The sequence below is a fragment of the Protomyctophum parallelum genome (genome assembly GCF_964188405.1).
Source record: "Protomyctophum parallelum genome assembly, chromosome: 10".
NCBI classification, from domain to species: Eukaryota; Metazoa; Chordata; class Actinopteri; order Myctophiformes; family Myctophidae; genus Protomyctophum; species Protomyctophum parallelum.
The window spans coordinates 28,573,358-28,594,967 of NC_139704.1; the positions used below are offsets into that span (position 1 = coordinate 28,573,358).

Consider the following 21,610-nt stretch of genomic DNA (forward strand, 5'->3'; position numbering starts at 1 on the left):
TTTAAATGTTTTGATGAATTGAACAATGTGGACCCTGTTGTAAACAAGTGTAATGCTTAATTGGGTCGTCCACTCACAGTTGACAGTCTTTGTATTGAGTTTGTGCTTAAAATGTACTGTAAATTCTACAATTAATAACAGATAACAATAATAAATATTTCAATCAATCAATCAAAACCATTCACACTGCATTTGCAAGTGACCAGATCGGATCTGTCACAGATCTGTGTTCAGACTGGCAGCGAAATCCAGCCTGAATTAGATCTGTGCCACATCCATATTGGAATCTGATTTGTTTAAATAAGTCTAAACACAAACAAGTCACATGGAATGTGATTTAGATCAGGTTGTTGCATTCAGACTGAGATGGATCTCCTCAAATCAGATTTGAAACCACTTCTGAATAGTGTGACTCGGGTCACATTTGTACAAATCTGATTCCATGTGCCCTGTCTGCATTTAGACTTATTTAAACTCATTTAGACTTATTTGCCAGTGTAAATGAGGCTTGAGAAGTTTGTCCTGTGTTTGGTCCTGTTCTACACCCACCCTGACAAGGCCAGGCCACTTGGGAATCTGATGTTCCCAGTTTGACCCCCCCCCCCCCCCCTACCGTCTGTCCGTCCGTTATTGTCAAAGTGTCCTTGAGCAAGACACTTCCCCCCTCCCCCCTGATGAGCAGGTTGGAGTCTTGCTTTGTGTCCTCTGACATTGGCATATATAAATGGGTGAATGTAATGTAAAGCGCTTCGGGTTAAAGCCACTATAAAACGCGCCATTTATCACCATGCCCCTGGAAGGATGCATGAATGGTGGTTGATTAGTATCAAACCCCCCGTGGAGGTTGGTCAACTCATTAGCAAACATTTCATGGTAGAAAGGAGGGGGTGGTGATCAGCAGTTCAGCACCAATCCTCCAAAGGAAGGAAGGTAAAAGCTGGTATTTCAAAACTGCATATAGCTATACTGAAGTAGCCATATGAGGTCCCTATAGTTTGTATTAATAATCTAAATCTGCAAAGTAAGTAACTATTTTCTTAAATCTGAGCCAGAGTAAGAGTTTGCTGTGATGTATTATTGGCAGGCAGCACTTAACATAGCTCACTCCTGACAGGAGAGATCGATCGATGTGGATTGACAAGAGAGGCAGCTATTTATTGTGTGACTGGACTGAGACCATGTAATTAAATAAATGGCCATAGAACCGACTCAGGGAAAAATAATCTTATTTGATAATGGAATAGCAGCAATTTCTCAATAAAATGGATATTGTTATCTCCTGTGGCCTCGTCTCGTTTCATCGGTCCTTTAGGCTACATGGTAATAATCCTCAGTGTTAACATTATGTGTAGCCTCGAGCGTGAACAAATGTAACCGAATGTTACCATTTTGTTCACGCTCAGCGTTCAGGTTAAAGCATATAGCACACCGGTTCCTCTTCCTCGTGATTAGTAGACCCAGAGGCGTCAGAGGCTTCCTGCAGCATCTCATTCATTATCCATCCTTAGGTGGCGTATCACCTGTTCCTGTGCTCTCCTACTCCTCCTCCCTGATCTCTCTCTCGGTCTCATCTCATGATTCTCATCCAGACCAGACCCTGCGTTATGGAATTCAATAGGCCACCACCATGCATCTTTCGGTGACCTAGATTAACAGCTGCACGGTCCAATGTTAATCTACGGAACATCCGGATTAAAAACAAGAATTCGCCCTTGAGCCAAGGACGGGGAGAAACCGAGCAATGGCGTGTCTAAAGTGAACGCTAAAAATACCCATCGCTGCGTCGGAAAATGCCTTTTATTCTTAGCGTATGTCAACGGCGGCGGCGACCTGCTTGCGAATGAAAGGTCTTGTGTTTCACAGGCGTCACGTTCAGCATTAATGGTATGGTATGCCCACTGCCCAGGCACCCGTTTACAAATCCTGGCAATGCGCCAAGCGAGGAGAGGCTATTGAATTGATTGGTGCGCAATTCATTCATCTGGTAGTCAAGGCTACTGTGCGCCCTGGAATCAGATTCTAGGATCCCTGCGGAGACGAATAACAGGGTGGTCATAACGGATTGAACCGAGGTGTGGTCTATTAATCTACTGCGGGCACAGCCGCAGTCTTTGCTTCGCCGAATCGAAGGTTATGTGACTCAGTCGACGGAATGCGACAACGTGGTGCGTAGTCAGACTGAGAGCATTGCCACAGACACACACAGTCAGCTGCCGCGGAGCTGCCGGGAAGGACGTTTCATTCAAGTCTAGTGAAAGGAAGGTGGACATATATAGGCTACATCATGGCTCTGAACGTCCCCGGAGTGGTGGTAATGTTGCTCTTCTACCTGCTGGTCCTCGCAACCGGCATCTGGGCATCGTTCAAGTCCAAGAGGGAAGCGAAGAAAACCAAGGGTGACGAGACGGAGATGGCTTTGCTGGGTAACCGGGGCATCAACCTGGTGGTGGGGATTTTTACCATGACCGGTAAGTGGATGGAACGAACAGAATCTCGTCTTTTAGGGACCCGTTTTGAGGTAGAAAATGCCATGCAGGAGCCCACCAAAAAGCCGGTTAAATCCAATTATGTTTGATCGCGGATAAAGGATCTCTGACATATTAAGATCCTATACGGTAACATAGGCAGTAACATTCCAGGACCCCTATTGTGTATTATCTCACGTTGGCGGCAATTAGTGAAGAGCGCTATAGCATGAATACACTGGTCGACTGTAAGGGCTTATTCATGCTATTCAACTGCATTTCCTAACAGTACCTTCTCTTTCCTGTATGTGTGTGTGTGTGTGTGTGTGTGTGTGTGTGCGCGCGCGTGTGCGTGTGAGAGAGAAGGGGAGGGAGCAAGATGTGTGAGAGTATGTCTGTCCGTGCACGTGCGTGCGTGCACAAAACCGTGTGTAACCCACTCCAAAAGCCCCATTAAGCAAATTGCAAATTAAAATACAGTGCCATGATCTGCCATCATATTCAAACACACATGCGCGCGCGCGCGCACACACACACACACACACACACACACACACACACACACACACACACACACACACACACACACACACACACACACACACACACACACACACTATTAACACTTAATTAAAGTGTCCTAATTTATTTGAAATATTGACTAAACACCTTTTTGTTAAAATGGGACAGCACACATGCAGGGCAGTGCTTCAAACACCTATAGAAAAAAATGTACTAAGCAAATGTGTCTATTAAAAGACTCCATGGAAAAAAATCATAATGCCGTTTTGTAAATAGTGTTTTTGGTTTAGCACCCTTATTATGAAAATGTGAAATTCAATATGTCACAGAGCACTTGACAGAGAACCAGTGATTGGCCTGACCTGACGTCCTTCAAGGTTTTGCCACACACTTCCTGATTATACAGACCAATCAAAACCATTGTTTTATGTTGGCAGTGTTGCAGCAACAATTCAAAGACATTTTCAGTGGCTGCTAATATTTAAAGAGCACAGTGCCTCAATGCAAACTTTTATATCCTATTTTACCTCGTGATCTGGTTAACCTGCATCAGCCCTACCTGTGAATGTGCATGAGCTTATTATTACTTGCTCATTTTATGTGATAGCATCACCCACTTGGTTTCAACTCTTTATAATAATTTTAAAATATTGAGATGTACAATGTACAATGCAAAGTCAACATTTGGAGAAAAAAAAGTATTTTGTTTTGTCGTAATACATTACAATATTCACGTTTTTATTATATCTGACCAAATATGAGTGCTACATAAGAGTGATCGATGGCTATCTCATGTCCAAGCAGGTGCCAACCATTTTTAATGGTTGGCCCCATACGGGGTTACGTAACTTGGCTCTATTAGTGTGTTTTGGTATGTGAATGTGACCCTGTTTGCCTCTTTGGTGTGTGTGTGTGTGTGTGTGTGTGTGTGTGTGTGTGTGTGTGTGTGTGTGTGTGTGTGTGTGTGTGTGTGTGTACAGCTACCTGGGTTGGAGGAGGCTTCATTGTAGGCACAACGGAGGCAGTGTACAACCCCTCTATGGGACTAGTCTGGGCAGTCATGCCACTCTCAGCAACCATGTGTTTTATTATTGGTATGTATCAACAAAAAAATGTATTGTCACTACCAACCTAACACACACAAACACACACGCACATATTAACTGATTTCAGGTGTGCCAGTATAGTACAGTGAGAGTACAGTACAGTACAGTAGAGGGTACAGTAGAGGGACCCCCACACGGTAACGCTGTCATTTCTCAGTGGTGCAACACGGAGTTGCACCACTTACTTCACATGGGTGTGATTCTTTTACTTAAAATACTGAAATAAAATAAGTAAAAGAAAAGAAAGAAGGAAAAGTAACTTGACATCTTATGATATCAATGATAGCCTTGTGGTCCTGTCTCTCTTAATGGGTAGAAAATAACAACATTTCTAAGGACAGAAACTGCACAGCAAGCGATGGATTAGACTTCTTCATAAACAAAAAGATCTGACGTTTTGATCCATGGTAGAGCTTCATCAGGTAAATTAAAAAGTACCTGTTCAGTCCGCCCATATACAGACTCGTCACCTGCTACATGATGTCACTCCAAGAGTGGATGCAGGTGCGCTCACAATGGTGCACAAAGGTGCAATCAGTAGTCATTACTGCATTAGGTATACTATATATAAATTGTACGTAGGTTTACGTGGCCAAAGGAGTGGTAACTTTTTCGGAAAAAGTAACAATAAATAACCCAGATATACTTCTTAGTTAGAGTAAACATTCACAAGAATTGTTTTATTTCATTTTCATGGTTAAAAACCTTTGGAGACATGGTTTGTATACAGTCATGTGTGTAAGTAATAACCTCTGCTGAGCAATATTATCATCAGTGTTGACTCCCCTTCTTGGTATCTTGGCAACCTAGTAACTAGTACTTATCTCAAAGATGATACACCGTGCAGTAATTCTGTAAAGTGCAAGGCAACTGGACTGCGTTGATCTTGCTTCCGTATGTTGGTATATGTTCACAGCATCCTAGAATAGAACATGATGGCACCAAGAATGCTAGGGTTAGGCTGTTAGCACTGTATACTATTCGCAGTGCATCTGTGTGTGCATATAGTAGCATTCGCCAGGGTTATCCAATATTATCCCACAGAATCCACCCCTGCCATACATGCAAATCCTGAGTAATTTGACTCTGAGAATGTACAAATGTAACAAAATGGATAAATGAACACTGATGATTTTATTGTGTACTGTACGCACAGAGGGGTAATTCTGGAAAGATGTTTACGAAATAGCATGACGGTAGGCTACTTAAAGGATAGATCTTACTTTTGGAATGCTGTAAAAACCACACTTGAGGGGTGCCCCCCCCCCCCCCCCCAAGGAAAAGCACAAGTAGATAAACAGGACCATCCACATACAGGAGGCCCTCAATATCAGACACACTGTGTAGCAGACTGTATACCAAATACTATGGACTGTTGTTAACAGCAAACCATTTTATCTACAGTGTTTCACCCAAACACAGTGTATGCTACAAATGGAACCAAACTGACTTTTACAGTTCCATTACAAGTGTGTTATTGAGAGGGGGGGATTGCGCTAAAATGGAAATAATTCTTAACACATTCTACAGTCTTTTCCTAATAAACCAATCAAATCAGACCCGTCTGAATTGAGTGGTACTGTACTGTACTGTACTGTACTGTACTGTACTGTACTGTACTGTACTGTACTGTACTGTACTGTACTGTACTGTACTGTACTGTACTGTACTGTACAAGCCATCCTCCCTGGCCTGTGTGTGTCTGTGTGTTAGGCTGAGCAACAGTGACACTTGGTGGTGAACAAACGCTATAACGCTATTTTCGTGCTTGGACAGACAGACCCAGGGACAGACCCAGGGACACACATAGCTGTCTATAGGAGTGGTTGCATCACTCAAAAAAAAGCAACATAATAAGAATGATAAAAAGATTAGAATTAGTATAATACAAATAACAAATATGTCCTACAAGCTACAACCAAAGATAATAACAGATATACAGTTTTTCATTAAATGCAATCTGTGGTAATGAGTATTTATATCATATTTCTAATAAAATCACACAAACCCTCAACTTTATTATTATTATTGTTGCTGATATGACTGTACTATAATAATTCCTAAATAGATCGAAGTAATAAACCAAGCTTTCATTCTCTGTTCTGGGTTTGTGGTGAGGTGAACTTTGAATGCCATGTGCAAAAAAACAAAACAAAAACGCCGGAATGACCAATAAACAGTCCAAATATAGCATATAATAAGCATGTCTCAAATCAGTCTATATCTGCTTTGTGTTTGAGGTGGACTTTTCTTCGCCAAGCCGATGAGAGACAGGAAATACGTCACCATGATGGACCCTTTCCAGATCAAGTATGGAAAAGTACCGACAGCCGCTCTGTCACTGGCCGCACTCGCATCAGAAATTATGTGGGTGGCAGGAACACTTATAGGCTTAGGTAAGGATGTGACTATCAGTAAGTGCAACACAGATTGTATGGGTTCGTGTGTGTGTGAGCATGAGCATACAATTGTATATGCAATATTATGCATACATCTGTTTTTGTTATATAAAAGTGTGTAGGCATGGGTATGTGCATGTGATGTATCGTATCATATGATATAATACTAGTGTTGAGCTTTGAGTGTAATATTACCTTTTGTCTAATCATATGATTAGATTGAAATGAAATTTCCTCTGGCTGTAACAAGAAGAACCACTGGATAGCATAGGCTTAAACCAGGGTTACACTTCTATGCACGGATGTGATAATCCTTGCTATCATGAAACACCCTGTGCGTGCGTGCGTGCGTGCGTGCGTGCGTGCGTGCGTGCGTGCGTGCGTGCGTGCGTGCGTGCGTGCGTGTGTGCGTGCGTGCGTGCGTGTGTGCGTGTGTGTGTGTGTGTGTGTGTCATCTGGTCTGCTGCAGTATTATACTCTTATGATATCAGCAGCATGGGCTTGAAGGCAGTTTATCTGTAGAGCTTTAAAGCACTTTAAAGCTTTACTTTAAAGGCAATTCTAGTGCATTACACAAAATACAATTACAAACAATTATGAAAGGCTTAAGAGGATAGAAAATACGAATAAGTTGAAATAAAGCCGAAACATAAAAGGCAACATTAAGGTTTTGATTGAAAAACAACTGGTAATAACAAATTGTAGCTGGCCGACAGTTTTCTGGGAGTTTGTTCCATATATGTGGTGCATAAAAACGGAACGCTGCTTGTTCACATTTAGACTCTGGGGACGTGCAGTAAAGCTGACCTGTCCCCGACATCCTGAGAGCTAAGGATGGTTCATGGTGTAGCACAAGACCAGAAATGTATTTTGGCCCTAAACCATTCAGTGCTTTATTAAGCTCTCCCCGAAGGCATGGGGAGAGAGAGTATGTTTTGCTCTCTGTCATTGTGTGTCCGTCCATACGTCCATCCATCTGTGTACAGCTAATCTCCGGCACCGTTGGCCTGGTCGATGCCAAACTGTGCAAAATGTTATAGCGCCACCGCGAGGCAGATTTTTGCAAAACACATTACTTGTAGAGATTTTATCCATACATTACACAAATCGATATATGCACTATCTCTACAGTCGTGATCAATACGGACCTGTCCACTTCACCATATTCCATCACAATTCACCCTTTGTCAGACTTCTGATTGGCCCCTGACTGACTAACCAGCAGGCTCTTTCTGACTTGTTCCGCCCTGGTTCCGCCTTGTTTATGTTGAATTTGCTATAACATCATTTTTGGAAAAGACTAAAAACAAACATGATATGCCCAGTCACCGTGCTGCGCCTGTGATGTTCCTTTTTACTGACAGCAAGTTTAAAATAAGAATTGAACACACAGAATATCAATACGAAGCAACTGAAAAACATGTTATTTCAATGGTAGTGGATGGAGAGAAAGGATTTTTGTCCGACCACGAAACAGCAACCAATGGCTGCGAAGAGGGGCACAACCACGGGCGGGACTTGACAAAGGGTGGCTAAGATTGCCTTCCAAAGTTTGCAGGATTGGTCCATATTGAAGAAAATGCCTCAAATCTTGAACACAGCGTGTGATTTCCGTGTGATTTACGCACCGATCTGTGTACAACTTTGTATGCGCTCTACTACACATTATGAATACACTGTTAGGTGTTAAATATTAAATTGTATTGCCCTGTTATACAACCACCAGACGACAGATTATTGTAAAAAAACAAAAACAAAAACATCACAACACCTGGTGGAGACCTGTGCCCCGAGGAGCACTTTTTCTAGTTTGCCAGTGTAAAGATCTGTTCTCGACTCAACTCGAGAATTCTGAATCAACTGCAGCTGCCTGATCGATTTTTGTTTTGGGTAGACCTGTAAAGACACTGTTATAGTAGTTGAGTCTACTGAAGATGAAAGCAAGTTTTTCCGAAACCAAACATACATAGTCTTTCAGTGGCAGTTGAAATTCAGGTCTGACTTCATGACTACTTATTATAAAGTATCTCTTTATATGTCTTTATATGTTCTAATTAACATGGATATTCTTTTTTCACCACCTGTATTCAGCCTCTCTCTCTCCTTTTTTTCCATTTTCCATGCAACTCTTTTTCTTTCCAGAGTGGTGGGTGAAATGTAGCTTCAGAAAAGTGTAGTCTAAAATCACCACCAGAATATATGTTTTCGTACCTTAAATTGCCAATGAAGCTTGTAAATTGAAAGCAATTTCAGGTCAAATGTTCCAAAATTCTTCCTGATAAGATGTTGCCAGGCAACAAGTAGGCCTACTGTTATGGAAAGTGGCCAGTTTCCATTTACAGGATTAGAAGAGTTGAACCCTGGTTTTGCTGCGTTTTTCTTTTCTTTTTAGGTAATAGGATTTGGGACCCAAGCTTCAAGAGTTTCAGTCAGTGAGGTTTACAACAAGACATCAGTTTGCAATGCGTTGTCAGCAAATTCAGGCTTTCTGTACCGAGCATTGGCCAGGTTATTGCGTGGGAGAAATAGGCTCTCTCTTTCTCCCTATTCCCCTCTCTCTCGCTGATTGAGCTCTGGTCTGACATCACACACAACCGAAACCGTTGCCTAACAACATTGACTTGCGTGGATATATATATATATATATATATATATATATATATATATATATAAAAAATTAAATATTTTTTGGTGTGAAACAAATGGTCACATAAGTAGAGTATAAGGAAACAATGTAGTGTTTAAAAACAACACAAACCTAGTATCTGTCTTAGCATTTATGGCCAAGCAACCAGTATGTCTAAATAACATATTTGAACAATAAATAATAGGCGATATAAAGAATGAGGAGTGCTAGGGGTGAGATGGAGTCTGAAGGTTAATTTTCAGACTGCGGCGGAACATTGGGGGGGAGTGAGTCTGCAGTTCTGACTGAGAGGGGAGGTCAAATCTATCATTAGAAAAAACTACTCTGACCTAAAAGCAGGTATAATTTAGATGCTTTTCAGGGCAGGATGGAGTACCCGCAGACAATAAAAGAAGTCATGTAACATTTCTAACAAGAACATTTTTGACATGTCCCATCCTAATATTTCGTTTCATTTACTGAGGTATTCAAAGCTGTATTAACAAATAAAAATATTATATTATTATTATTTTCCTCTGTGCTGCTGCACTAGTCGTGGTGGTCGAATATCAGGGTTGTTAAACCCTATATTACAGTATACTACATAGTACATAGACAGACTATCTATGTACAAGCTCTCAGATCGCGTTTGTTACACGTTGTGAGCTTGTAGATCTGCTATTTTCGCTGAATGTTTGCTCCCAGAATCAGATGAAAATAGAAATACAGACTAGAAAAAGCTCCTCTGAGCACAGGTCAGATAGGTTATTGTGGCCTCCTAGTGGCTCAATAAATTCAAAGTTTTTCAAGTTTTACATTTTCTATAATGGCTGCTACTGGCGGCGATCTTGAAAATGTAGGAATTCTGCATGGCACAAGGTTATCAATTTGGGTTATACGAAAGGTCATCTGTGCCACATTTCACACTTGTATCACCAACTAAACTATGACATGGCTGAGGGAAGTAGGGGTGCTGGAGCACCCCCTCCCCCCAGGCATAACCTCGGACATGAGGGGAATAATTATAATAATTTTAATCTAAACAGATTATTGTTACTAGGCCTAATAAATATGCTGTATCACAGTATCGGCATCTTATCCTGGTTAATTGCCTGTGTCAGTTTGCTCATGCGTGTGGAGATGTGAAAATGTGCAAAAATGGGGGCACGGTGGCACAGTTGGTAGTGCTGTCGCCTCACAGCTAGAAGGTCCTGGGTTCGATTCCCGCTCGGGACGCTGTGGGTGCTGGCGGCGTGTTTCCTCCTCCGCGTCATCAGTGCCCACACCCGAAGGCGGGGTTGGCGAAAGGGCCTTTCTGTGTGGAGTTTGCATGTTCTCCCCGTGTCCCCTAGGGTAGGTACCCTCACAAAAAACATGCAGTAATCCTGGTCACTAAACTGCCTCCCCCTGGCCAGCCGGGGCGCCTGATGGAGGGGAAAGGAACTGGTTGGAATAACGTGTTCCTTCCACGCGCTACGTCCAACCAGGGAAACTCCCCCCTGTCAGGTGTAAAGGAGCAACTTGGACACTCAGGCATGAAGGAAGCATGTGTTCAAGTCCGTTGCTCTCCCCTTGTCCCCCATATATGGGGACTAGGTTGGTGGAGGGTGTGTAGAGCCCAGGATCACATTAGATGATTGACACAGGGGTGAAAAATGGGTTACAAAATCGTGGGATCAAAAATATATATTAAAAAAATGTGCATGCGTGCACACCCCTTACTGAATGTTCAGCTCCTCCTACTGTAAATATCTTCCCATGGCCATGAACTATCATGTCAATTTCCTGCCTGACTAATAATGATGACTCAATCAGGCAAGCTGGTACACTTACCCTTCTTGAGACTCTAAAGGTCCCTGCACACATGCAATACCTTCCACCAGTGGTCCACGGACCACCTGTTGAAAACCCCTGCCCCGTAGATCATAGCTCATAGCTCTGTATAATTGAGCCCTAAGTCATGAGCTATGAGCCATCAGCCATCAGCCATGAGCCACAGCTAGGCTCACAGCGTATGAATTAGGATTTACAACTACTCAGTGGTGACATTACCGTTAACATGCTGAACAGCACATAACTCAAGAGCTTAACAGCCTTCGAACTGTAAGTTCAGACACTGTACTATTTCACCAACCTTTGAAACTAGCTGTTGCTTTGTTGGAAAACAAGGAAGCAAGCCTGTCCATCACGCTATCAGGCAGCATAATGTACTGCAGTCCTTATTAGAAGTGATAAATGACTCACTGATGTCTTGTAATCCTCACTGACTGAAACTCTTGAAGCTTGGGCCCCAAATCCTATTACCTGAAAAGAAAAACACAGCAAGAGCCGGGTGAACTCTTGTAATCCTCCAAATGAAAAATAGACACTTTCCGTTACAGTAGGCCTAGCCTACTTTTTGCCTGGCAACATCTTACCAGGAAGAATTTGGGAACATTTGACATTTGAGACCTCACTGTATTTTCATGCAATGTTCAAGCTTCGTTGACCATTTCAGGTAGAAAACAAAAAATACATTCTGGTGGTCCAAGCTTACATTTCAAGCCCACAGTCTTTTAACACATTAAGACCTCAGGCCGATTCTACAAATGCTTTCTAAATCATTACTTCTCACTCTTTCAATATTTCCAAAAATGTTCAATGTATGCTTGTATACCCATCTGCTACTTTTGAATAGCCAACGCAATTATCTAAAATCACACAGATGCTTTCCTGGTTTTAATGGGTTAAGTGAAACACAATCCTCTGATATTGATTGAATATTTTGACAAATTAAAAAGACGGCAAATGGATGACACACAAAGAAGCCATTGGCTTCAATTGGTCCAATTTCTATTATGGTCCATTAAACATTCAACCCTCAAACAACTGGACAACACAACAGTACAACAGACAATGATACAAAATAAAAATGTCAAAATATACAGTTTTAAGCAATTCATGATCATAGGATAGGACAGACGTACAGTATTGTCCCATTATGCTGTTAAACAACATAATGCATACTGTACAGATAACATGCAGAACACCACAGACTGCCGACAGATTGCACACTCATTGTCTTGTCCAATACCTAGTAAGCACGCATGCATGACTATGCATGTGCATTACTCATCACAATTCATTCTGGATCATATCATCAGCGGAGTGTCCCAACGTTCTCATGTCAACCTCAATGTATTGTGGAATGTGTGTTTTTCCCTAGGTGTCACAATGAGTGTGATTCTGGACTTGCCGTACACTGTAAGCATTTGGATTTCTGCGGCAGTGGCCATTACCTACACCCTGCTGGGAGGTCTTTACTCTGTGGCTTATACAGACATCATACAACTCATCCTCATCTTCGTCAGCCTGGTGAGTACATTCTCTTCCTGGTTCCTGCTTAATTTCCCAGATTAGGGCTTGTCAGGACTTATATCACCAGTAGGTTACTTACAGTAGGAAACGTGGAGACGTCCGACGTGGCGTTGGTCACGTTGTCCGACAATCACTAACCCTAACTCTAACCTCAGTCTTAAACAGCCAAGTCCCCTAACCTCATCAGTCTTAACCGGCCACGTAAATCGGGATGGACGCAGATAAGACACACCAACGGACCGACATGCGGAAACAACGGTCGAACATGCGGTTGAACATGCGCTGCTCCGTGCTTGCGGTTAGGGTTAGGTTAGGGTTTGAGGTAGGTTGTCGGTCTAATGACAGTCGGACCAATAGTATGTCTAAACTAAAGCCGGTACAGGCTTTAGTGTAAGTCAGTTTCACAATGTTTTCGCTTCGGCAGCAGTAATTTCACTTCCGTGTTTCCTAATCGCAGCCAGTAGGCTCCAGATGAGCCTGCTGGCTCGATTGCATTGATAACATTCTAAGCGGGTGCTGCTGGTTCCAGCTTCAGTTCCCAGATCAGGGCTTGTCATTTTGTTGCGTGCGTCTGAGTCAGGCCCATGGACATCATTGAAACTCCAGGTGAACTATTTGGCTCCTGGTGAACTTTAAACCAGAAATGGACATATTTAAACTCCTGGTGAAATCTTTGGTGAATTTTGGTTCGATTTATAAGATTTATAGGACACTGAATCCATTGGATTACTTACAGTATTTATTTGAAATAAGTGAAATAAAAATAATATTTATGAACACATTTATCCACACTGAACATGCAACATATATATTTAAATTCTGCATATTCACATTTCCATCCGCTACCTGGCCATTTATTATATGGTGGAGGGTGGTAGTCTCCATGGTGAGTGGGTTGGGAATTGTCTCTCAGGATTTGTTATCCCTGTCTTTGCATCCAACCCTTGCGGTCCTCTTCTTTGTGTCTGTTGGACTTTGTTGTGTTATGCACTGCTTCAGTATCTCATTCAATGACTTGAATGCTGAAAGACTGGATTCACATGGCGATCTGCTCAGTATTGGTGGAGATGCCCTTAAGGCCAAGATGACACTACTTGAGCGATTATTATGGTGACATGGTTGTACTAAAGGTTAAAGGTTTCTGATTCTTGTTGGGTTTAGACAGCACGTTGGTATGTCACCAACCTTGTTACGCAAGTACAGGCGGAAGTCCAGAACATTCCATTACCCCATGAATATGATCTTGGCAGCTTCCGACATGACAAGGTCATTCCAGACACAAAAGAGAAGGATGACTGGCTGCTGCAACAGTACTGCCTTCAAGAGATGCTGCCCTGAGCAGACATGCATCATGCAAGGGATTCTGTCGTGCACGCACTGTGCACGACAGAGGGCACCGTGCTCTGCAAATGCACTGATGCGGCTGGGCTCAGAGGGCAATTCTTTCAACATGAAATCAAATGCTACATTCCAGTTCAGGACGGAGAGGGCACTTTTCACCTACAGTCAAAAAGGCAGGAGCTAAACTAAAGCCCCCTTTCATGTCTATGGCGTCACCATAATAATTGCTCAAGTAGCGGATCATCTAGGCCTTTGGGCGTGGCTCACATATAAAAGCAGAGCAGCTTGCAATTCATTTTCAATGGGAGTCACGTGGTTTTGACGGGACAAGCTTGCTCCGTGGCTGTGTTGTGGGGGGAGGGGGGGCAGAAGACAGCCACGGAGCAAGCTTGTCTCGTCAAAAAATCATGACTCCCATTACTTGTACTTGTAAATGTCCGAGTTCATGTTCTGGCAAGTGGTGACGCCGCCCTACACTACTGGCCAAAGCTGGAACTGAAGGCGGACGAAATACATGCATGAGCAAAAGAGCGTGCAGCTGGGGTTTAACACAGAGCGCTCGTCCATGAATCCATTCAGGCGTGTTCATAGAGTTAGCACTGCAGCGTGTTTTGTGTATTTAAGCTATTTGTCACATCTGCACTGTGGATTTCCTGTTTACAAAGTCTAAAAGCCAATCAAACAAATGTAATTTGTTCAAATGCCAAAAACACAATTAAATCCTTAATAGAAATGATTTGTGATTTTTCCGGCAAATAAAATTGCATGATCGTGACAACCCTAATTACCAGAGATTAACCACATGAACCTTAGCGTCCCAATATAGGTGAACATTCAGATAACTTTGGGAGACATTGGGGCAAAAATAGCTCACAATGTGTCGCAACACAGCTTGTAAATCAGCTACTGCCCTTGATAATATATTTATATAATATATATATTGGGTTCAAGTGGGAAAGTATTAGCTGGACTAACTAGGAAGGCTTTATTTTAGGAAGGATGAAATTTAATATTTTACACTTCATCAATGCCTTTCTTTCTGTGCAGTGGCTGTGTGTCCCCTATACGCTCATGGCACCTGGCACTTCTGACATCACCAAGACAGCTGTCAACTATACATTCCAGCGTCCCTGGATTGGTTCTGTGCCGGTGGACAGAGCATGGAAATGGATTGATGACTTTTTACTGCTGGTAAGGTAATAGAAATAGCATGGTGTTCACTGTCCAGCCGTGCTCCTGCATGCATGTAAAGTTGTAAACACATGCTCTTTCAGAGCAACTCCCAACTTCATGTTCATAGTTCATACTGATGCACATATACACTATTTCCATGCCTGTGCAGTGCCAATTTCAATTTCTGCTGCTCTTGGCCACAGGGACGTCCATTGTAACAGTAGGGGGTTCATTGCTTTGCTTAACGGCAGTACGTGCTGTTAAGATCAACAGATCATATCAGGGGAGCGGTGCAGCGCAAATGAACACAGGAATGGCCCTGGCATCATATGAATGGTCCAGGGGTATAACTAACAACAGTATTGAGATATGAGAATGAGTCACCATAAGACAAAAGACGGCGTCCATGTAGAAAGGAAACTGTATTTGTCTCAAAAGCGGAAGGAACTTAGATTAAGTGCTGTCATCAGTATTTTTACATGAATAATTATTGCAATATTGTTTGATGTACATATCAATGCAATATTATAATTGCCAGCCTATAATAAGACATAGCAGCAGTGGTTGTTTTCACTGTCTGGCAATGGTAGATCACACCAGCCTTGGAAAATGTCTACCTTGTCCCCAAAAAGGTTGCCCACTTCAGCTGTAGAAGTGCTGGCAAACTAAGACTATTCCCAATGTATGCACACACAGTACGTAAGTAAGTCAGTAGCCTTGAGAACCAATGGTTCCCGAGCCATGCAACCCATGCTGCCGATGTCCTGTTTCTGTAGCAATGTAGCAGCTTGATGTTCAAGTACACCCCCTGGACATAGTATGTTTCAGGGATTTACCCGTAATCCAACCCTAATCCAATCCAATTGAGGGCCAAGCAGAGAGGCCCACACAGCATTTTCATGGTCTTTCGTATGACTCGACCAGGGATTGAACCCGACCTCTCAATCTCAGGGCGGACACTGAGGCCACTGAGCTGGCACACACAGTGCCAGCTCTACTCTGGCTCTGCTTCACCTACAGTAATTACTACTGTTCGTAAAGGCCAGTTTTCAGGGATTTCAGAAAATAAGTCTTTAGTTTTGGATTGCATCCATGTAGTGTTGAATTTTATATTAACTCTCAGACAGGGGTCTTGGATCATACTGTACAATTTGCTCAACCTCTACATAACATTAATCCGCAACTAATACAAAAAAAAAAAAAAATCACAGACATTTGATGTACAAACTAGTCTTGTTCTCTAACGCCAGCCTTACTCTTGCGGCCCTGCTCTTCTCCTCTCAGGGTTTAGGGAACCTGGGTCTTCAGAACTTCCACCAGAGGACCTTGTCTGCCTCGTCCTCATCTACAGCCAAGATCACCTGCTTTGCTGCTGCCGTCATCGTCCCTACCTTTGGAATCCCTCCCATACTGCTGGGGGCAGCTGCTGCATCAACAGGTGCCAGATAAAGGGCTCATACAGTTTGCAATACAATACTACACTGTCCTATTGTTTATTGGATAGCAGCAGCTATTCTTCCTAGCACTACTTATTGAAAGGTATAGATCATGGGTTTTCAACAGGTGGTCCGTGGACCACTGGTGGTCCGTGGATGTATTGCATGTGGTCCCTGACCATGCATTTAGTAATGTAGGATTTGTTGATTTGTTTTAGATGTTCTTTCCACTAGTTGAGAAACCGTGAACTGAATGACCTGGTGACCTATGATGAGTCCATCCATGTAGTCATTTACTGACAAGTTGGAGTTCAAGAAATTCAACAGAAAATGGGAGTTAGAATCTCCAGAAGGGGGAAGTGCACCGGATTGTCTGGTTGAGACATTATTATTAGGACATTTTACCAGTAGTAGTCAACGGTTGAGAAACAGTGGGATGTATATACATGGGATGCATAGCAAGTGTTGACTTACAAAAGCACTAATCTTAGCCCATATCCCCACCCAACACAATAGTGGTCCCAAGGTTGGTTCCAAGTCAGGGTGGTGGTCCCTCGTTCACCAGTTGAAAACCCCTAGATAGAACTACTCGGTCACATAACTACAGGTATCTGTAGTATTAGTCTGGTAGGAAGGAGGGGGTCCCATGCACCCGAAAGATATATTTTTGTAACCTACCTTTTTATAATCCTTAAGGTGTCTAGTTAATGATTTTTGATGTTCCCCGAGCTAATTATTGTCCCATATATGTTTTTTTTAACCATATGTTGTGTCCGTCCTGGATTTTCGGCTGTGAAAGATATTAACTTTAAACCAACATAGCTCCCTATGTTGGTTGGTTTAAACATAGGGAGTTTCCCTAATACATTTCCCTAATGCAAAAAAGACCATCTACATAAGGTCTTAACTATACATAATTATATCTAGAAAGGGAGTCTACCAACGCGCCTCAAGCCTGAAACGGCTGATCCGGTGCTTCACAGGTGCAGGGACATCAAAGTTGCATAAGGAGAAGAGACTGGAGCAGCACGGACATTTAGAGCCTTTTATTTAGGTGCTGAGTATACAAAACGACTTAATTGTATCTGTTTCATTTTGGCATGAGGCATTGCGGGAGATGGATAATGACATAACAGGAACATTTATGGAACATTAATCCTCAATTAAATGCTAAAAGTATGCAAATACAGTAAATAGGTGAAATTGGGCCAGAGGGTAGAGGCTCCAGGAGGGGTCTACGGAGTCTACGCGCACAACCCTATGTTTTCTTTTCTCCCTAGTTTGGATTTTGGCATCCATAAGGACCTCTAATATACAGATTTTGATGATCCCAAGAACACAAATGGTCCAAAGTGTGTTTTATTAATGTTTTATTACCCGTATGTTATGAGACCTGCGAAATTGCACCGGCAAGACTGTCTTTCGGAGATTGTGGCATGCTCAAATTTATAGACCAAATATAGACCATTTGATTCTAGACAACCTCAGGTATCCAATGGCGATTATCCGTTCGGTGTGTTTTATGTGTTGTGCATGCTTTCAGTGCTCTTGGTGACAGAAGAAAACCAACACCTCTGATGGTAGAATTTGTACTGTTCTTCTCAGCTGAGGCTGTGATGACCTTGTCATACCACCTTGTCTGGGAGAGAGGAAAATATATAATTGATTCAATGTTTCACTACATTTTGGCAAGGGAAAATGGCCATAGACATTTTCCAAAAGGTCCCTTTAGCTGTCACTTCAATATAATGTGAATGGAAATGGGTTACATGGATACCTACAAGCCTCCCGTGTACAGACATGCCACATTTATGCCAATATCATGCAGTTTGGGGAAAGAACCATGTCGTTTTATACATGCCGTACAAATGTGTGATTTCCGCCTATTGTAAAAATGAGACCACTTTAATAGCTGTATGAGACCACTGTACTGTTTCTATAAATGTATGAGACCACTGTACTTTATCTATAGCTGCATGAGACCACTGTTCTGCATCTAGATACTATATTATATTTACTTTCTAGACCAGCTCAGTGGTCTTGTGGTTAGAGTGTCCACCCTGGGAGGTCGGGGTTTGATACCTGGTCAGGTCATACCAAAATGGGTGTGACCCAATGCCTCCCTGCATGGCACTCAGCATCATTTTTGATGAATTGAACAATGTGGACCCTGTTGTAAACAAGTGTAATGCTTAATTGGGTCGTCCACTCACAGTTAACAATCTTTGTATTGAGTTTGTGCTTAAAATGTACTGTAAATTCTACAAACTGTTAATAAATATTTCAATCAATCAATCAATCAAGGGTTGGATTGGGGGTTAGATCAACAAAATGATTCATGAGCGCGGCACGGCTGACCCAAGAGATCGGTCAAAATGTGGAGAGAAAATCTCACATACAGCAATGTAGGTGACAAATAGGACTAGAGTGATCTCAACATGCACTAGAGTGGTCTACTGATGCACTAGCGTGGTCACTAGTGCAGGGGTGTCCACACCTTTTTATAGATAAAGTACAGTGGCCTCATACAGCTATAGATACAGTAAAGTGGTCTCAATTTTACAATAGGCGGAAATGTGTACTGCATGTATAAAACAACATGGTTCTTTCCCCAAACGGCATGAGATTGGCATACATTTGGCATGTCTGTACATGGGAGGCTTGTAGGTATCCATGTAACCCATTTCCATTCACATTCTTTTGAAGTGACAGCTAAAGGGACCTTTTGGAAAATGTCTATGGCCATTTTTCCCTTGCCAAAATGTAGTCAAACCTTGAATCAATTATGTATTTACCTCCCTCCCCGGCAAGGTGGTATGACATTGGATACCTGAGGTTGTCTAGAATCAAATGGTATCGCTATATTTGGACTATCTCTAAATTTGTGCTCCAGCCAGCAATTTCACAGGTCTCATAGCATACACTAATAAAACATTGAAAAAACAGACTTTGGACCATTTTTGTTCTTGGGATCATCAAAATCTGTATATTAGAGGTCCTATGGATGCCAAACATCCAAACTAGAAAATAAAAACTTAAAGTTGTGCTCATGGAATTTCACCTAGCCTATTGATTTTCCTACATTTTAGCATATAATTGAGCATTAATGTTCCATACATGTTCCTGTTATGTCATCTCCCGCAATGCCTCATGCCAAAATGAAACAGAAAAACTGGACATTTGTCTCAGAATTATGTATAGTTAAGACCTTATGTAGATTTTACATTCTCTTTTTTGTATTTGTGGAAATTCACTATGGCAACCAATATGCCAGATTAAACATACATGTGCCAATATTTCAAGTGGGGAACATCAACATTTCTCCATTCCTCCTTCCTACCAGACTATATAGAGCACTTTTTGTACCCAACGACAGCACACAAATGGGCAAGTCATAATCTCTTGTATTCATTGCGATTAGCATCTACAATCTAAAACTACAAATAGGTCATAGGTCATCTCAGAGGTCAAATGGTCAACATCGACACAACAGCAGGCAATACAACAGGAGCTGATCAAACAGTTAGAGAGCAATGAAAAGAAGAGCTCATCAAGAAGAAAGAAATCTCTGCACAGCTAAAGCTAAAGTATGCAGAACTGACAAAGGTCCAACACCCCCCCCCCCCCCCCCCCCCGCAGCTTGTCCCAGCATAGATCCACCAGTAAACGACATCACTCCATAGCTTGCTCTCTAGGAGGTGTCTCTGTATCGTTTACGACAATCAGTCAGTCAGTCATATTTGATACAGTCTGTTTCTAGTGAAAATGTAACTAATCCTGCAGCAATAACATTAAGAGTTTTCTCACAGTCAGTTGATTCTTGATATGCTTATGAGTGAAACCGCCGGGATGATTTGTTTATTTGTCAAACAAAGTTCTTATGAGGGCCAGAGGCAATCTAAGATCCCCCTATGGGGATTATAATACAAATAAAGTACACAAACCTGTGAACTGAAGTGCCCTCTAGCGATATTGACGTCAGACTTCGGTGCTCTATTGAAATGAGAACATGGTGTAGACTAGAGAAACTGGTGGGGGAATTATAGCCTAAAATGACGGAAATTATATGGGCACTAAAAGGGCACTTCCTCCTGTGCTCTGGCACTGGTTGGCTCCTATGTGTGCATGCACCTCCTGGATATTCATGTGGAAAAGTCAAACTACATTACGTTTTACCGGTTCCATTATAACTTACTAGACTAGAGCATACATCAGCCTTTGAGCGCTGACCAGTGTGTCACACCCCTCCCCCCCTTACCCCAGTAGCTCACACCTCGTGACTTTATTGACATTTTAAAAGTACATCAGTAAGTAAAAAAAATTGATTATCACAATAAAGCCAAAGGCTTCTTTCCATATGAGATGAGAGTAATAGTTATGATGAGAGGAGTGAGTGTGGAGAATCAACAAATACAGATGACATTTCATTCATTAAACAATAAAATTATTAGAAATACAAAAACAAAAAGCAACATCTACATTTATTAACTAACTTACCAACTAACTAATTAAATGCCTTATATACCTTTAGTTGCATAAAGTGGAAATTGTTTTGCAAATGTATGGTTTTTTCCAATAAATATCAATCAATAACATGTAATTAATTCAGAAAATTCACTCAACATGAACATGAGCAGCTCTTTGGAGTCTTGTTTGAAAGCTCTATCAATGGCCATTTTTTAGTTTAAAAATGGATTAAGTGAGTCATCAAAAGATCATAAATTATAAATCCCTCGACCCAAAAACTCCCAGAAAGAATATTCTGTACAGCACTAGGTCAAACATTGACAAGTTCATTTACAACATAGCTGATGGTAGCCATTTTGGATTTGGGCCTCTCACAGATTTTGTCCACATATTCACGAGGGGTACTGACCCAAATGACACGGCTATGTTAACACAAAGTCCCAAGACACACCTGGACTTGTTCCATGGCATATCATCTACAGACAATTTGAGGATCAGACATAGATGACATTAAAATAAAAGTATATTACACATACTGTTCCAAAATCTCGATGTATCATTTCTAATTCAGACAAAACAGACTACTTTCAATCCTTTTGCGAGGCGCTGTATGTTGTAGAGGAATCCTGGTTCAATCAGGATGTTGATGCTGAGTTGTTGAAACTTTGTAATTCTATGATAGAAGTTTATTATAAGAGCTTATGGGAGAAATACATTG

General features: G+C 41.9%; 1 pseudogene across 1 annotated transcript in view; it reads left to right on the forward strand.

Moving 5' to 3' along the window:
- The first annotated feature begins 1,626 nt into the window (after positions 1 to 1,626).
- Positions 1,627 to 21,610, forward strand: part of LOC310865772 (high affinity choline transporter 1-like) — a 21,252-nt pseudogene continuing 1,268 nt past the window's right edge. Inside the window, exons 1-6 of the transcript XR_014571063.1 lie at positions 1,627 to 2,468; positions 3,968 to 4,081; positions 6,334 to 6,489; positions 12,324 to 12,472; positions 14,864 to 15,007; positions 16,274 to 16,427. The product of XR_014571063.1 is annotated as a high affinity choline transporter 1-like (transcript). The remainder of the gene's footprint in view (positions 2,469 to 3,967; positions 4,082 to 6,333; positions 6,490 to 12,323; positions 12,473 to 14,863; positions 15,008 to 16,273; positions 16,428 to 21,610) is intronic.